This window comes from Acinonyx jubatus, chromosome A1, assembly GCF_027475565.1.
Source record: "Acinonyx jubatus isolate Ajub_Pintada_27869175 chromosome A1, VMU_Ajub_asm_v1.0, whole genome shotgun sequence".
NCBI classification, from domain to species: Eukaryota; Metazoa; Chordata; class Mammalia; order Carnivora; family Felidae; genus Acinonyx; species Acinonyx jubatus.
The window spans coordinates 233,842,012-233,860,548 of NC_069380.1; the positions used below are offsets into that span (position 1 = coordinate 233,842,012).

The following is an 18,537-nucleotide window of genomic DNA, read 5'->3' on the forward strand; positions in this document are numbered from 1 at the left end:
CCAGGAGCCCCTGGCCAGAATCTTTTAGATGTTTTATTGCCTGAATTTGTGCTGATAAACATTTTCCCAGGAGGTTTTAAAGTCTTTAGAGATGAGGTCAACTTTATGGACAGACTTGAAAATCTTGTTCAGTAGTGTTGGGAACTTGGAGGGAGAGAACCTGTCAAGCAGCAGCTACGTGTTGGATAAGGTGGCCGATTCATCTTCCTGTGCACACAGAGGAGCCCTTCGGAGAGTTGTGTGTTATCCATCTAGAACATTCCTCTGGTGTCTCCTGGCTCTGCAGAGACCATCTGTTGGATTCCAACATATGCCTTTTGCCTGGGAAGTGTGCGTGCTTATAGTAAAATATTTACATGACATACAAAAATAAGCACAAACATTGGGCATTTCTAGACATGCCCCCACTGAACACATGCATCATACTTTGCAAAGAGAAATAGAAGTCCTAAAATCGTATGTAGCTAGAACCCCTTGGGGAAGGAAAATTGTCTGGCACCCACAAAATGGGGACTTTCAAGAGTCCTGAAATTTCCCCTTGAAGCCTGACAAAATGCACCAGTTGGACGATTTATCAAAATGAGTCCATTTTAGTTTGCTTCTCCTTCCTTGATGTCCTGCGTTCTGGTGTCTTTGCTCGATTGACAGATAAGGACAAGCATAGGCAACATCACATACCTTGATGGACCCCACTCCTTCTTAATCATTCCAAAAATGCCCAACTCCCATCACGATAAATCGGAGGACAATGAGGTCCGTTAAGCATCCTGTCGCCAAAACCCATCTTACCTCATAGCAGTTGCTTGTCTTGCTGGCTTCTCCCCGTTTGCCCCCCCCCCCAAATCCTCTCCTGGGCTTTGTGGACACCTGTGCAGACCCTGTGTAGACTGGGTATGGATTAATTGCCCAGCACCATGTTGCTGCCAATGCAGATCCCTGACCTCTGGAGCCCTCCCAGCCTCTCCTGCCCTAGGAGCTCCCGAGCTCTCCTTCCATGCCCAACCTGGCCTTATTCTCTCCAAAGGACTCTGATTTGCCTTTGAAAAGCAGTGTGGGCCGTGCCCCCATCATGTCCCAGGGCTTCTAAATCTGCTCATTCAGGTAACTCAGAGTAAGTCCCAGACACAGCCCGCCTGTAGCTTAACACACGGCAGCCAGACCACAGCCACTGGGACACATGGCACACCCACCACCCCCCAACAGAGGGTCCGGATGCTGCCTGGAGACCCCAAACCCTCACCTCCTGGGATTTCGTCATGTCCTGAAGAGCTGAGAATGGGAACCACTGGAGGTGCCCACTCAGGCTTGGTGCCAGCCTCACACGAACCCTAAGCGGAGACGGGCCCAGTACATCCTGCACCAACGGTTGCCCCAGAATCACCAGAAGCCACCCAGCGAGTCTGCTCTCCCTCTGTGTGGACAGCTGTCCTCCCTGACTGACCCCAGGCCTCTTTCTCTGAGAGCCCCAGCCAGTCTGGACTGCTATGCCACTTAGGGGTAGACTTTCACATGCTGAGCCAGCCCAAGAATTCTCATCCTGTAATTTACAAATAACCGAAAATAGGACGGAAACCCATAGACATTTATGTCAGAGTTCCTGATGTGCTCAAGCTCTCCTCCCCTCCACTCTCCCTGATGGAGCGCACCGTCCCTCTGGAGGGAACGTTGGAAAGGTAACCATAACCCCCCACTGCAGGGCAATGCACACATTACATGCGTGGATATTATGTGTAGGTGGGTGTAACGGGTTGCCCGCTCCCAAACAATGTGCCCAACAGGGACCTTGAAGTGACTTTATTTGGAAAAAGAGTCTTTGCAGATATAATTAAGTTGAGGATTATGAGTGGAGATCATCGAAGTTGAGTTTAGATCCCTGAACCTGGAGTGTTCAAACTTGGACTTTGAAGGTCACGGTGGAGACGGTGCCACGTCGGCTGCATTCCTGAGAGGCAGTCACAGATTACACCTTTCTCAAGGGACAGATGATGGTCTCCATTGCCCTCAGTTGATGCCAAAGGACACACAGTGGGGAAAACCAAGTGAGGGCAAGGGCAAACATCGGAGCCCCACAGCCCCAAGCCCAGGAACAGCTTTAGGCACCGGGAGGTGAAGGAGGCAGGAAGGACCCTCCCCTGGAGCCTTGGAGGGAGTGCAGCCCCTGCCCACACTTGGTTTGAGAACTCCGGCCCCAGAACTGCCAGTGAATACATGTCCGTTGCTTTAAGGCCCCCAGTTTGTGGTCATTGGCTATGGTAGCCACAGGACATGAGTACAGAAGGTTTACATGTCATAAGCTGTCATTTGGTGGCTCCCTCTTAGACTAATCTTTGCCATCATAACTACCGAAAATCTGTGAAGATCAAAGTCTTGCATCAGAAGCATTGCCACAGCCGCACTTAAAGAGCTACGCTCTGCAGAGAGGCTTCTCTCTCTTCCCTTGCAAAGCTGACTTGGTAGAGAAGTTTCCGAAGAAATGACAACATTCTGCGGTCAACTTTCCTCCAGCCTCTGTGTCTCGCCTTCCAGAAGCAGCTGGCGGGTTTGATCCCAGGGAGATAGCGGCTGTGTTCACGGATTCCTGGGCCCCTGCTCTGTGCCACGTGTGGCCCCCCACCACGTACACACGCTCACCCCACCTCTGGCCTCACATGCTGCTGAGCCAGGTGACTCTGGTCGTGTATCTACCTGCCATCCCTGTAGCACGAAGACTGCCACACGGGGGCACGGAACTCTCTAGAAGAATGGAAATGGACCCTAACAAGAAAAGCACTTGGCGGAGACAGGTGCCCACTGGACAATGCAAACCCTGTGCACACGCTCTGTGAGGTGGCCGTCCCCTGGCCGACGGCCCCGTTCCGCGAATCCCGGCCCGCCCAGCCCGCCCGTCGGCCTCCTTCCTGCAGACACTGCAGGCTTCTCCTGCTCCCTGGTGAGCTTTGCCTCTGGAGGAAACTGAGATAATCGAGCGTTTGTTTCCTGCCCCACAAAGCTATCATTTATTTATAGCGCTTGGCCAGGTTGGCCAAGACGCAGTCTCAGCGGCCGAGTCTGAGCAGAGACCTTCGTCTGACACATTAACAGGCTCATTGGCTGCAGTGCGGGTGACGTGTGGCCGCCCTGCTTTTCACACACCGGCCTCGCTCTGGGAAGAGGGCCTGAAGGAAGGCAGTGGCAAAGGGTGTGAAAATAAAAACTGCTGTAAGGACCCTCCCCACCCACAGCGCCATAGGTCGTAGCTTAGATCCGAAGGAACGTGAGGGAGACAAAGACGCGGATTTTCAATGAGCCGCTATTCACGGGGCAGGCCGCCCAGGTAGTTTTGAGCAGGTCACTTTCTGACGGGGCCAGCTTTCTTTCTTCATGAACCCGAGATCCGCATCATTGACCTTGACCTCTCTTTGCGGTGCATTTGCAGGGAACCTCAGGACCCGGTCCTCCCTCCGCCTCTCCTGGGGCTAAAACTGGTAAAGACCGGATTCATCCAGCCATGAAGCTGAGGTCTGAGTGCACGCCCTAGGGGCCCGAGACTAGACAGGGGGACCCCAGAATGCAAAGGTCCCACGAGACGCCCCTGGGGAGGCGGGTGAGAGGCCCAGGTGACGGAGGAGGTGATGCTATTTAGAATCGGGGGGCAGATGTTGAATGAGGCAGAAAGAAGGCGCTGCAGGTTTCTGAGGATGCCCATTTCCCGGTTCTGTGAGGGACCAGCTCTGCTTAACCTCTCCCCCTGACCTGTGCTCCGTCAGACTGAGGGGTCGCACCACCCGGCGAGGGTATTTTCGCCTCCGCAACCACAAAGGGAGCTTCCGAGAGAAGGAAGTACATCAAAAGTAATAATCGCCCATGACTGCACTTAGTGGGATGACCAAACTTAATTAAGCAAGTGGTTCCATGGTGTCCGGTTGAACGATATGTTCAAACTTCTTGGCGTTTTGGTGGTCTCATGTAGATTTTCTACCTTGTAACTCTGAAAAAGAAGTTCTAATAACATCTCATGAGAAAAAAATATGAAGGTTTTTCATCCATATGGCTGTGGGCGCCTCGGCTCGGCCTTCACGTTTATGTGAAAAGAGCCAGTGTCTGAATGCTAACACTGAGTCAACACCAGATGCCCCTTACTTGTGAGGCGTCCCTTTTACATGTGGCTGTGAAGTGACCACTGCTTTTGGACCACACAGCCGTTGTGAGACTCGGTTACTGGCCAACGACCAGAGTCGTGTGGGCTGCAGGGTCCCTGGCGAGGAGTCAGGGGAGATGGCTTTGGAACGTTCTCACCCACCCACCACGACCCCGCCCCGCATGTTTGATGGGAAGCCCCAGCACAAAGCCATAGGGGACTGGTCCCGTGACCTCCGGGAGGTCCACAAACAGAGCGGCACACACAGATTTAACCAGCAGGGAGAACCATTGGACCCCCCCAAGTTTGGTGGAAGGAAGCTTTGCTGTTGGGCTGTGTGATGGTTGACTTCTGCCCTGCAGTGCCTCACCTCAGGCGTGTGGGACCGGGCTTCTGCATGACGGGGAGGGCCGTCTCCTGTACGACCAGGGCCAGAGATGGGTCTGTAGGATGGAGACGGTCTGCCCCATCACCCTGCATCCACCACAGGATGGTGGCTGACACAGCTCGTGGAACTTGGTGAGCCAGGGGCTCTGACCGTCTTGCCACTCTGCTCTGTCCAACCAGATAGGATCTGCCCTAACTTGCAGGACAGGGACGCAAAGTCAGAATAGAGACGGTGCAGCCCGAGTGGAAGATGCCTTTCCAGCCTGGTGGACAGCAGCATGGAGTGAGGAGAGGGGCAGAATTTACGCCGTTCCCACAATGGGGTCAGTTTCCACGCCTAGTGCTGCCGGAGGAAGGGTGGTCTCCCCACACGCGCCCATCTCAGCCACTTGCCACTTTCTCTAACCCTCCAGGGAAGCCACGCTGGCTGCACTCCCTCTGGCACACCAGAGTCCTCGGTGGCACCGGCGAGAAGAGACCGAGGCCACAGGTGTGTGGGGAGGGTCGCTTACAGGCAGCGGCGGGGGGCGGGGAGGGGGGCCGGTGCTGAGTCGGCGTGCCCACGCTGCCCAGCAGGGGAGGGAGCATGGATGCCCACCTGACGGGCAGGGAGGCATTGAGCAGGGGCTCCTCCTGGCCGGCGGCCCCGCCATTCCCAGTTGGGACAACAGCTGGTCACGCTGCTCTTGCTGGGTGTCGTGGTCATCTGGGCCACGGCCCTATCAGGGCCGGCATTCAAATCCAGCCAGAAGCCGAGTGCCGGCCTCGCTCGGGGGGGCTGCGGACTGGATTGCGGAGAGGGGTAGACACTTGGGGTAGCTTGGTCATGTCGCCCGAGTCTGCCACACTCTACCTGGGAGACAAGCTGCTTTTAATCCATCCATCCATCCATAAAAATGGAATTGCTAATGATCTGGGGAGCTGCCCGTGTGGGGGAGCGTCGGGGCATCCGCTAAAACAAGCTGGGTGAAAATGTAGCGGCCGGCACGTACGAAGGTTGGTTTTCTTGTTTGGCAAACCGTGCCCTTGTCATTGTTTTTGTTTCGTGCTCCCAGGAACTGTTTCACTCTCGAGTGTCATCAGAAGATCATCAGTCAAGCCCGAACTGGCACCAGCCTCCCCCACGGGTTAACGGGCACCACCAGGAACACTGGCCCCAGCACTCGGGGCTGCGGGACCCATTGATCTTGCCTAGTTAAGTCATGTCAAGTCAGCAGCTTCACAGGGCCCCACTCCAGGGGTGCCTTCTAAGAATAATATGGCCATTTATAAACCAAGGCACCTTCCATTGTTTTTTCCCTCCCTCTTTTGAAAACGCTGAGCCTCGTGGGGACTTTCCATGGACGTGGAAAGGAGCTCCCTTAGGAAAAGAACATGGTCATCTGTTTAGTATCCACTCAGCAACATTCTGAGCCATTTAGGGCAGGGAAAGCTTCTCATTGTATTTATTCAGTGCCTTCCTCGGAATCTTTTGCGAGGACCTCATTTATCCTCCAGACGTCTCAGGGAGGAAGGTAAACTGTGGGGGGTGGAGGCGGTTCACAGGGAGGAGAGGGGAGAGTAGAGGGGTCGAGGGGCTCCCCAACACCAGGACACTGCACGTCTAGGAATAACCTCTACATTCCGCAGTTCAGGTTAGTTGTTAGAACGTGCCAGAGTGCCACCTAGGAGGAGAGAAAAGAGAACACTTTATAACAGGTCAACGATTGTTGCCCTGCATGGAGAAACAGTTGTAGACACTAGTAGATCAGGTTAGACTTAGAGACGTGTCTACCTCCTCCCATGATGGGAGACGGCTCTGTCCCCATGCTTGGCCCATCACAGGCACTTAATGAGCATTTGCTGAGCTTAACCCCCCTTTGGGGAGACCACAGTGTGTGGTGCCCAGAGAACACACCCCACCTGCTTTCTGTACTATTGGAAGAGCTTCCATTGTATTGTGTTGGAAAATTGCCAAACAACATTTAAATTAAAAGTGCCAGAGCTCAACAAAAGTGGTACAGGCCAAGAGCGTGAGGTGGCCCAGGTGAAGTGTGATCACCGGGGGCCGGACAGGGGAGAGGCTGCAGGGAGCCCGGGCTCAGCTAGACCAAAGGAAAGAAGGTTGCTGATGACAGATTGAGGCGCAGGTCTCCAGCCCAGCCCGGGGGGTCCCCAGGGAGGCCAGTATGGGAACAAAAGTGAATTTATGTATTGACCAGAAGGTCGAGAAAGACATCTATGTGAAGAAATCCAGTTGAATCCAGTTGGAAATTGGAACCACAGCCCGTATGATCTCGAGAGATATCAGTAGTGCTGATGTGTCTGTAAAGGAGACAAAGGATTTCGGTAAGTAAATGAACTCTGGAGGGAAGGGCAGAGAAAGAACTGGTCAGTTCTGTGGCAGAGTCTAGAGATCATGACAACAGACAAGGGGAGAAAAGGATACTATTTGCACGTGACATACTAGTAAACGTTAACACATAAGAAGAAACAGCTTTAAAATTATAAACAATGAGAAAGTAGTAAGGAAGTCAATTATTGAGTAAAGTCTCAAAATGAGTATTTCTCTATGTGACAGAAACGACCAGTTGCTGTGAAATAAAGGAATGTCTTTATAATAGCAATGACAATGATAAAATATCCAGGAATAAATTCAACTAATGAAAACCCATAACACATTTACTGAAGGACATTTGAAACGTTGGATCAAACGGGAAAGTGTATCTTCTTGGACAGCCATTCTGCTGCTGCTTGGACGACCAAGCTACTCGTGACAGAGGTCTAAACATGAGGTGGCCTGGGGAAGGCAGATGTTGGTGCGGGGATGGGCCAGTTCCGCTCCAGGTACAGGGACCAGCACCTTCCTTGCCTTGCTAGGGGTGTTGGTCCACCACCCCACTCCCCGTGGCTGGCTGGGGGGAGCGGAGGTAGGAATCGGGCAGGCAGCTTCCATGGGGGAGGTCTGACCCGGCATCATCCTGTTTGCATGGATCATCCCACACTGAGTCTCGGGCTGTGGCCAGCTGCACAGGGCCCCAGTGGGTGTGATGGCCCTTGAGGAAGACTGTAAGAGGAGGCAATGGGAAACACAAGTCACCATTGTAAGAGACCCATCACCTTCCAAGGGGGTTTAATGCAGTTCTAATTCCAACGCAAGCTGTCTCAAACCTGGCACAATCCTTCTAGAGGTTACCTGCAAAGACAAACATGAATAGCCAAGAAAATGTTTTAAGAGGTGATGAGCTCAGGTGTCCTTTACCAAACCTAAATGGTCACCAAACATACGCAAAACTATGATACTGGTAAAGATTAGAAAGAAGTGGAACAAATCTGAAAGTCAAGGCACTGATGTACATCAAATAAAGATTATATACATTATCCATAGCAATGTAGTTCCATACCTAAACACGGAGACACAGAGAGACAGGGATGGAAAGCCAGAGGTGAGACATGGAGAGAGGCTGGAAGAAAGAAACAAGAATGGAGAAGGGAGACGGTCCACCCCCCGACTCCGTCCCCCACACACCCAAACATAGCTGGGCCAGGGCAAGAGAAGCGTGCACGTACATCCCCATGAATAATATGCAGGATATCTGTAAATCACGTGTGTAACGTGTATATGAATCAAGTACAAGATGAAAGTCATTTCAAATCAACGAGGTATACCAGTAATGTAGAAAGATAAAGATTTGAAAACTATTAGGTTAGGTTCCTACCTAGGCACATAATCCAAAATGAATGCTAAATGGAATAAGTAGACGTACAAGTTAAAAATGCAACCGTGACAACATGGCGGAGAGGATGCATGCTCGGGTGGGTAACTCCAGTCACGGAAGGGCCTTGGGGACACCAGGGACAGCAAGCCAGGCCTGGGGTACAGACAGCGATGCTCACTCAGAGTCGGGACCCAGAGGTTTTGGGGCTCCTAAGGCAGCAACCCACTGTTCAGATCTATCACAAGGAAATGGCCCCATGGGGACCATAAGAGGTGGCTGTGAAGGAGCTCACAGCAGAAACGATGACTAACAGTGATGATAACACCAGCTCCCAGGGTACACCCCGCCGGCAAGAGACTGGGGCGCCCGGCCCCGCAGGGCTGAGCTGTTGTCCATGTGGTGCATATCAGGGTCAGTGGGGACAGAACAGGAGGTCGGGGTGGACAGGGGACGTCTGTAGCTCCTGGCCTTCAGGGAAACCAGCATGGCAGGGGCTCACTCACGAGTGGGAGCAGTCAGGTCCATCCCGCAGGTGTCTTTGGGCAACCACAGTCCTCTCTTTCCCCCCTGACCTTGCAGACTCCGGCCAGCTGTCCCCTCCCCAGACCAGTGTGTGTGGCCTCCAGGCAATACAAGATCTGCTCTCTCCCTCCTGCCTCCCCTCTCCCCTCCAGTCCCCAGGTCCTCGGTCCTCGTCCTCCCCACAGCCCCTGACCCAAAGGGCCTGTTAGATCGTCGTTAAATACAACGGCTGCGGGGGCATCCAGGCCCCCGAGAGTGGCTTCTCATAAAGCGGCCCTGCCAAGTCCTCCCGGGGGGGAGGGGCAAGACGCTTATAGATCATCTCCTTTCACGTGCTTTCATTTAAAATGTAAATATCTGGAGCAGCTTTTTTGAGATAAAATTCATAGGCCACCGCCTTTTCTCATCACTATCCACGTGAGGAGCCCCTGTAGACTTTCTTTTACCTAATTACTCCCCACCCATGAAAATTTAATAACACATATATGCTATGTGTCTTTGTATTGTATGTGTATCAGTGGTTAATGCATGAAAGGATTAAGACTTTTATTCCCCAAAAACCAATTTCGTCCTCTTGGGATGATATCGGTCGTGTTGAACATGCATAATTCAGATCCAAGTTTTCCAACTTGGATACAGAGACTAGAATTGTTGGGCCAGCTTTAAATAAAATCATGGCCGTGGATCAGGACCCACTGGGGAGGCCACCCCTCCCGGCGCCGGGGGTCAGCCCTGCTCCCTGAAAGGCCCTCGGTCTGTGTGAAGCCAGCGGGGAGGGGGCCCAGCTTCAGCCGTGCAAAGGGGCTGGGGAACGTCGGGGTGGCCCTCCTGGGGTTGCGATCGCCGAGGACCCCGGAGAGCCAGAAGGAGCAGCAGACCCTGTGTCGTTAGTGTCAATGTGGAGCAGAGGAGAAAGAGTGACTTTGCAGCCGTCCAGGGATACTTTCGCGGCCAGAGGGGAGACGCCTTTCTCTGTGTCACAGGAGAGGAAGAGGCACCACGGGTAACAGGCCAGCTGCTGCTGCTGTACATGGTCCAAGCCTGTGCCTCCCAACAAGGCTGGAGAGGGCCGGGGAGAGGGGGCCAGAGCCCTGAAAGCCGCGCATTCTCACCAGACGAGAGTGTCTTTCAAATAACTCGCTTTCTTTCATTTCTGTTCCAGGAACAAAGAAAGGAAAAGAAGAGGGGCCTATGAAAAAATAGAGGGAGGAGGGGGAGGAGGAGGGAACGGGAGGAGGGAAGGGGAAGAGGGAGTGGAGGGGCAAGAGGGAAGGGGGAGGCACTCCGGGCAGATCGGAAGGCTGGTCCAGTCACTGAGAACAGAAGAAACATCTGTAGTGGGTTTGGTTTCACATGTTTGAAAAGTCAAATGGAAAAGCCCTTCATAAGCACCCCTCAGTCCCATCCTTTGGTGACATTAGGACCTTGATCTCTGAGAACCCGAAGGTCTGGAGACTCCCCGTCCAGTCCCGTCCGGGTGAGGCAGCCTGTGGGGCATCAGCTGGGACCTCGTGCCACACCTGGAGAGGCTGTGAGAGTCACGGGTGTGTTTGTTCCCCTGGGAGGGTGAGGGCTGTCGGGATGGGATGGTCCAGACCCAGCCAGGCATCGGGGGTGTGAGCCTGGGGGAGACACTCACAGGGACCTGGGCTCGACCCCCAGATCCTTGAAGGGGCACTGGGAGGAGGGAGAGGGAGGCAGAAAGTGGGGAATGGGCGTAAGGAGGGCTGGCGGGGGCCACAGACACCTGCCGCCCAGGGGACCCTGGAGCCCACCCTGGGGAAGACCTAGCCAGCGGGCAGAGGTGTCCGGGGACAGACTGCCATCTGGGCCAGGGCGTCGGCCGGGATGCTGTAGGCGGGCTTGAAGTCTCTCTCATTGTCGCTTTCTCCGTCCTGTTGTGTGTGGAGGGCTCGCCCCCTGGGGTGCTGTGTCCAAGCTCCCGGCCCCAGGGGTTCCGGATGGTCCGGCCATTGGGAGGCCACGGTGGGAGATTGGCAGTGGGAGGAAAGAAAGTTGGGGCTGTCTTCTGTCACTGTGGGCGAGGCGCACACAGAGACTGCCAGACGCAGTGTTCTCAGTCTTTAATCTTGGGAGAAATAGACTATAGAGGAAATGGGGTGCCCAGTGTTGGAGACCACAAGGCCTGCAGGATGCATGGCCCACTGTTGCCCAACTTCCAGAAGAAGGGAGGGGCGCGCTGGCAAGAGCAGAGCCCCAGGTATGTCACCGCCCCCTCCCCTTACCCACGCTGGCAAGGACCGCCGACCCCCATGTGGGGCCGTCGAGTCACTGGCGAACAGAAGTGCCGACAAGTTCACAGTCTGGATGCTCCCGGAAAGGGCCGTGGGTCAGTGGGAGGGAAGCGGGGCTGCGGGAGGGGTCAGGCCTGCGGAAGGACGACCTGGGCAGGACACCGCAGTTCAGCCGCATGTCCAGACCTGAGGTCCCCGCCTGCTCTCCGTCTCTCTTCTCGGTCTGTTCCCAGCCTCCTCTCCGATGAGCCTCCGTTCATCAAAGGCAGTTTTCATCTAAACATGAATTTTTATGATAATTTAAGTCACGTGTTTCTGATTCACTGCCAATGAACTCACCAAACATTTTGGCAACTGCCGTCAGGATGTCCCAGCAGTCTTGCCAATGTTCTGTGTGTTTACCCTTACACACACACACACACACACACACACACACACACACCCTCGAAATGCAAAGCAGAGGATGTTCAAAGTGGTTTTAAGACGAGCCCAGCAGAACCGCATTTCCTGGTTTTATCCTTCTCGGCCGTCTGGGGAGGGTCACAGCCTCCAGAAGCGCGACCACCGACCCGGGAAGCCCCCCTGGAGTCCCAAGACAGCACAGCGAAAGTAAGGCAAACACCCGGTTTCCAGGAGCATCTTTGGCTGTTGGAAGACGTAAGTCGCTGATAATGAATGTTGTTGAATCCAGGTAATTACCGCACTGAGGCCCTGTGTCCTCGCCTTCTGTGCTCTGTGCGCCTGGTATGTGGGGAATCCCCTGGTACTTCCTGTTCATTGAATCTCTTGTTTTTTAAGTCCTGTTCCAAGTGATCTGGAGCAAGATAGCAAGAACAGCAACCCCACCTGCTCACCAGCTCGCGTTCAAACTTCTGCCCCTTACAGGTCCTTTCTGCCTGGACTCTAATTTGTCTGAACTATGTTTGCTGTGACTTCCCTCTCGCTGCCGCCTCCCTCTGGCTCCCTTAACCCCCCTGGTGAGCCCCTAAGCCCTCCCCCGGGCACTGCAGGGGTGTCCGGGGGCTTCCCTGGGACCCACGCAGGAGGCGGGTGCAGCCAGAGAATGGACAGACCCTCTCTCCCCGTTTCAGGGGAAGAAAAGCTCCCCCTTGCATCTTTAATTCCGTGTGGCAGACATTTGTTGTGCATCTGCTGCCTGCAGGTCAAGGTCAGGTGCTGGGGGAGAGACGTCATGGACAGCACGTGGGACTGGGCATTTGCACCAATCGTAGCCACCTGGAGCGGGTTGGAACCCGGGGATCAGGAAATCTGGAGGGAAGGAGGGGGCGCCCAACCGATGACTGGGGGGCTGGGAGCTCCCAGAGCGTGGGTGCCAGGAGACGGAGGGGAGGCCAGCGTGTGCAGGCAGGTGGTGTGGCTGGGCAGGTACGCTGGGTTCTCCGATGCCAGGCTGAGGAGTGGACAGTGAGAGGCACCGTGATCATGAGAAGGGGTGAGGGGAGGCCGAGGAACCTCAGGGAGAAAATTACGCCGTGTTGAGTGGAAAAGGGGAGTAGTCATGAGGACACAGACATCTTCCTGGGGCCTGTCCTGGGCTGTGTGTCCTGGGCTGAGAGGTGTCAGGAGGGATCAGGTGCAAAGGTGGGGGCACAGGGGGTCTGAAGTCACTAGTGATGGGGACAGACTGAGGGTAGAAGTCCCAGGAGAGTCTTCAGGGCCCCTTTGCTCCCACCCCTCCACCTCACTCCTGGTGCCAGGTGGGGTGCCCGGACAGAGTCTCCCTCCCTCGTCACCTGCCAGCTCCATCCATGACAGCTCTCATCCGGCACTTTCCAGTCCCCCCAGCACCTCTCCCCGGCCTGCACTGGTTCCCAGACTCGGGGACAGACCCCCTTCCAGAGCTGGGCTCCAAGTGACTCGAGTTCCAGTGTGAGAAGAACGGAGACCCCTGTCCGAGCCCCGACCGCCAAGGGAGCAGAGCACAAGACTGGGGGTGAGCCAGGTGGCATCAGAGATGACCAGGGACGAGGAAGGGCAGACGTGACTCCCACCCCTATGTCCCACCCCTTCCCCAGGGGTGTGAGGGAGCAGGGGGTCCTTGCAGGCCACACCTGTCCTTCCTTGGCCACATGGTAGAAACCAAGTGGACAGAATTACCTTAACTTAAAATTCTCACAGACAGGGAATTAGATAATATGGCATCTACCGGAAGACCGAAGATGTGTGACTTTTTAAGGACATCATCAGTTTAAAGTGTTATCACAAGATGCACAAGAGTGTCCTCTGTTCACCCCCATGGCATGGGACCTTCCTAGGAAATCCACGATTTGCTTGAAGACGACTCTTGTCTCTGTTGCTGTAAACATCTTTGCAAGCCTGATGCTTTCCTCATGGAGCTTGGTCCCACCCACGAAGGACTGGGCTGTCCAAAGTGGGGCTGAGCAAATGCACGTTTCCACACTCCCTGCCCGGGGCCCAAACAGCTCAGCCGCCGTTCACCCCCTCCTCCCACGGCACGGATGGGTAAGGAATGCCTTGTTCAGAATGTTGTGAGATCTCAAGCTTAGTTTTCAAATTCTGAGGCAAGGAAAATTCCTCGCTGTGCTTTGCCAGAGACTTCTACTCATGTGTCAAATCCCATGTGATTTCAGGGAACCGTGATCTACGTGTGTCTCATTCACTTGTGCTGGAATCCTGAAGCTTGGGAGCCAGCGCTCCGTGGGCGGACGCAGGGAGGGGGCCGGGCGGTGCAGCAGCCAGCCCGCAGCTGTCGTGCCCGGATCACACCAGAGCACCTGCCGGGGTGGTCCTCGGAATGTGGCATCACCGTGACCACGAACGAAGCAAGGACCAGACACGGGCTCGGGGTGGGGTCTACCGTGACAGGCTGAAGAAGACCGGTACTCGTGGAGCAGAAGGAGGAAAGGAGAGGCAGTGTGGGGGAGCGGGCATTGCGGTCAGGGCTGGGATCGATCCGCCTATACCCTGAACCTCTCTGAGGCTCCTTTGCTCCTCTCTGAAACGAGTAGTGACAAGACCTTGCTCCTGAGTGTGGGTGTCTGATACTGTCTTGCATGGCGAGTGTGTCCTAACTCACGGCTCCTGCTTTGGGCTCTGGAGGGACAGGAGCATGTCCATCCTTGGACTGCGGTGGCAGTGGGAGGAAGACAGGCTCTTGGCGGGGTGGGAATGTTGCTTTTATAACTTACTAGCCGGGGGGGCTCTCGATGGCAGGGTCACTTCATCACGTTACGGTTTCTTACGTACGAAGCTTAGCTCATGCGACCTGGCCTCCGGCAGGCCACCAGCTACATCTTTGAGTATGTAGCACCACGCTGGACCCTGGGTGATGGAAGGCTTGGGGCGACGCATGTGCGGGGCTCCCTCAAAGGGGACTGCGTGGGACTCGAAGCTGGACGTGCCTTCTCTCCTGCAAGAGGAGAGGTCTGCCTGCAAGGTCTGCCTGCAAGAGGGGCTCTCGGGGGGCCTGCCGCTCAGAAGGGGGGCGTCGTGACCCCCAGTGCCTCCCTGAGCTTGTCGCCCAGCTGCTGACTCCGGGGCAGCATCACAGCCGTGGACACCTACGGACCCAGAGAGGGTGGGGACTCCTCCGTCCCCCACCTGCCGGGTGATTGCTCACTACTTACCGCCTTTTCATCTCAACAATTTCAGGCCACAAAAATAAAAATAAAATTGTAGCTCAGCTTTGCAAGCTTCCCAAAAGGATAAAATTAGAGAAGACACAGAACACGCATCGAAAACCGTGTGAGGTGCCATAGACATAAATGGTGGACGTGCCTCGTCACGCACACGGAGGGTGGGAGATAGATAAAGGGGCCGGTCTTTGAGACAAGTAGTCCCCTGGCCATAGGCATCAGGGCAGCAGCCGCCCGGCGCGTGTGGGTCCCTGGCTGGCCGACTGCGTTACCGGCTCAGGCAGGAGCTCAGTCCCTCAAGGAGAAGTCCCTAGGCACCTCAGGGCCCACTCGAGGCTCCCTGTCCCCCACCCCCGTCCTGGCTCGGGGGCAGGACAACAGGTCAGGAGCAGAAGCGTCTTCACTAGACATAAGTGGGTGTGAAATCTTTCCATGAGACTTTAGGTTTTGATATTATTTTAAACTTTCAAACCCAAAAGATTTATAATTGACTAATAGCTACAAATTCGCGAAACTAGGGAGGATCAAAATCAGACCAAATGTGCCGTCATCTGTGAAGAATTATTATTTGCTTCTTTTCTTCTTATAATCATCAATTTTAGGAAGCAGATTGCCCAGAATAATTATTTCTGAGTTAAAATTGTTTTTTGTAATTCATCAGTCTCACAATTGTGTGTAATAATCACGTCTATTTATTTTCTCTTAAGTAATCATGGTATTTTCATCAAAATTCATTAGAAGCTGCTTCTGGAAGGACATGCTTTTAAAATATTCAAATTTATAGTTAATGTTTTATTAACCATATTTAGCCTATAATTATTTTTCTAATGAAAATTATCCTGAATGCACCATCTGATGTTACGAGGCTAGTAGTTCAAACAGAATTCAGAGAAACATTTATGCATGGAAGCCTGTGTATTAGTCATTTGGAAGGAAGGATTTATGTGCTATATAATTAATTGTTGCCTGAGTTTGACAGTCCATTTTTACTTGAATGCGTTATTTACACTGGTGGAGGCTTAGGGGTTCACCCTTCAAGAGGTTAGGAAACGTACAAATACACACATTATCTGAGTAGTGGGTGCTTGTATTGCAATGAACAGTGGGGTGAGCGTGTGTGTGTGTGTGTGTGTGTGGTTTGCATATAGAATGTACATATGTACACGCCCTATGTACACAATGTGTATCCTTTGTATGTGTCTAATGTAGTCTACACATTATAGATACTACAATGAAGAAGATGTGAGCTTCTGTGTGTGCATGTGGCTTGTATGTACAATATGTATATTCACTCTATAGAATTATATATTCCATAGTATTATAGAATACTACAGTATGACTACAGTGATTAATGCTAATGCCAATAACATGTGCGCGCGCGCGCGTGTGTGTGTGTGTGTGTGTGTGTGTGTGTGTACCCTATTGTACTAATCACTCTAGTATTTGACTGGCTGATGTCTTTCGGGGATCAACAAAATAAATAGGTGACGAACACTCGGTGATGACGAATTATAACCAAATGGCCACTGTCATCACCGGAGGCAGTTGGGAGGGTGAAATGCTTGCCCCTGAGAAGATCAAGGCTGGGAGCATGCAGATTTGGTTTCCAAGACCAAGTAAAAACAATACTTATTTTTTTAATTGGAGCGTAATTAACGCACATTATATTAGCTTCAGGGGTTCCGTATAGTGACTCAACACTTCCGTACGTCAGCCAGTGCTCATCCCAGTAGCTGTAGTCCCCACCTGTCACCAAACACCATTATTACCCTCTTACTGTCTATATTCCCTATGGTTCACTTTTCATCCCAGTGACATGTATGTTGTACCTAGTAGTTTCTATCTCTTAGGAGGTAAAAACAGTACAGTTTGGATGCGTGTGTGTCTGTACGTTTTTTTTTTTAAATCTTCTTCCGCGTCAGTTCAGAAAGTCACCACCGGAGTGGCAAGTGAAGTGTCTTCAAGGTACAAGTTCTCTAACCCACCACCCGGCTGAGGATGGGGAGCAGGATGCACAGGGACAGCCCTATCCTCATCGTGCTCACTGTCGGCACCAGGGTGTGTGGGGACACCTAGGGACTCCCCCTTGATGGCAAGATGTGGACAGTGCTCGTGAACGCTCTCAATAGCCTTTCAGACCAGGGGAGATCTGTTCATGGTCTTTGTGTCTGATTGAAGCAAGTGGCTACTTGCACGGACACGTAACTTGTTTAGAAAGAAAAGTTTCAATGCCTGAAGAACACAGAATCCTGCGGCGGAAACTACCCGCAACCCAAACTTACTATGTAACTGACTGACTTACAGTGTCCAGGCACTGTACTAGGTAGAGCTTCATAAATGTCAAATAATGTACATGATTCAAATTTGTAGCTATTGACCCTTCAAAATGCTCAATGATGTTTCCGAAAAATAACGACGAAGCACACAGATAACAGACCTAACTTTTAAATTCAATATCTGAAGTGTGACAATGATACACAATGGCACCTTGCGCGTCACTAAGAAGCCAGTGCAGGCGACGCTCCCTCCCCAACTGACCGCCACCACCACCCGCAGAGCAGACAGCTGAGTCCCAAACAAGGCGTCCTTCGTGGGCTCAGACCGAGCCGCACAGCCCTGGCCTTGCGCACAAGGACACCGTGAGCCTGTTCTTGGAAGCCGTGCGCCTGATGACGGGTGTGTGTCACCCTCAGACCACGGTCTGGCCGCTCGGCCAGTTCTAACGACAGAGCTTCTGGATGCCAGCAAATCCCCTCAAGACAGACGCAAGATGGCACAGAAGCAGAGTGTCCCCGCTGGGGGCTCGCTCTCCCCGCCCCACCCATGTGCGAAGTCTGTCACCTCACAAGCCAAATTTAACCTTCCCTGGGTTGGTAGAAATCCAAATATTTCTCTGGCCAGGTTTTGCTGGCCAACGTCACCTCACTCCTCTTCCAAGATACATTTAAACCAAAACATCTCTATATAGGGTTTTAGCATCACCTAATATAATCCGCTCTGCTATTTTTCCAAGGACACAAACATTCCAACAAAATTCTTCAGAACGTACGCTTTTTTTTTTTTAATTTGTTAAATGTTTATTTATTTCTAAGACAGAGAGAGACAGAGCATGAGTGGGGAAGGGGCAGAGAGAGAGGGAGACACAGAATCCGAAGCAGGCTCCAGGCTCCGAGCCGTCAGCACAGAGCCCAACGCGGGGCTCGAACCCACCAACCGTGAGATCATGACCTGAGCCGAAGTTGGACGCTTAACCGACTGAGCCACCCAGGCGCCCCCAGAACGTATGCTTTAACAGAACACGCTCGACCACGGTGGAAGGGTGGTCAGAGTGTGACCGAAGATCATAAAACAAGCAGGTCAGAAGCCCAACAGGACAGGGATGTATTCCGAGCCGGTCCTAGGCTGAGGCTCAGCATTTGGGAGCAACCGTCCAGGTGAGTCCCAGGAGTAGGGACACCCGTCTTCTCACTGACCTTCTGACCAAATGCCCTGACACTGCCTCCCCCCACGGCCCCGCCGTGGACATGGCCACCACAGACTCCCATCAAAGACACTTGTCTTTGAGCAATGCATTCGTCCAAGGGGATGAATTTCAGCCCAAGAGAGTGGTGATAGAACCATCAGGGTCCCGGGGTCCCAGGCTCCCCGCAAATCACTCAGGGCTTTGCTTATTATTATTACCTTTTTAAATCTTTGTCACCTGTGTTGGCTGAGTTGGGCACTTTGGCTGTGGGGGCGGCAAGGCCGCGGGCTTGGGCCTACAGACTTGGAAAGGGACGGACTGCCATGGGGACAGGGGCACACGATGGGGGGGATGGCCCTGCTGTACAGAGCGTTGTGAAACATCACGTATCCTTACAACGTTGCTGCAACAGTGACAACAAATAAAGCAAAGCCTGCACCATCAGGAACTAATGAGTAGAGAGTTCCAGCACTCACGG

General features: G+C 53.2%; 1 long non-coding RNA gene across 1 annotated transcript; it reads left to right on the forward strand.

Moving 5' to 3' along the window:
* Positions 1-12,273: 12,273 nt before the first annotated feature.
* LOC128311751 (uncharacterized) lies at positions 12,274-15,809 on the forward strand. Its single transcript, XR_008290306.1, has 3 exons — positions 12,274-12,933; positions 13,119-13,463; positions 13,592-15,809. It is a non-coding gene; the product is annotated as an uncharacterized LOC128311751 (long non-coding RNA).
* Positions 15,810-18,537: the final 2,728 nt, after the last annotated feature.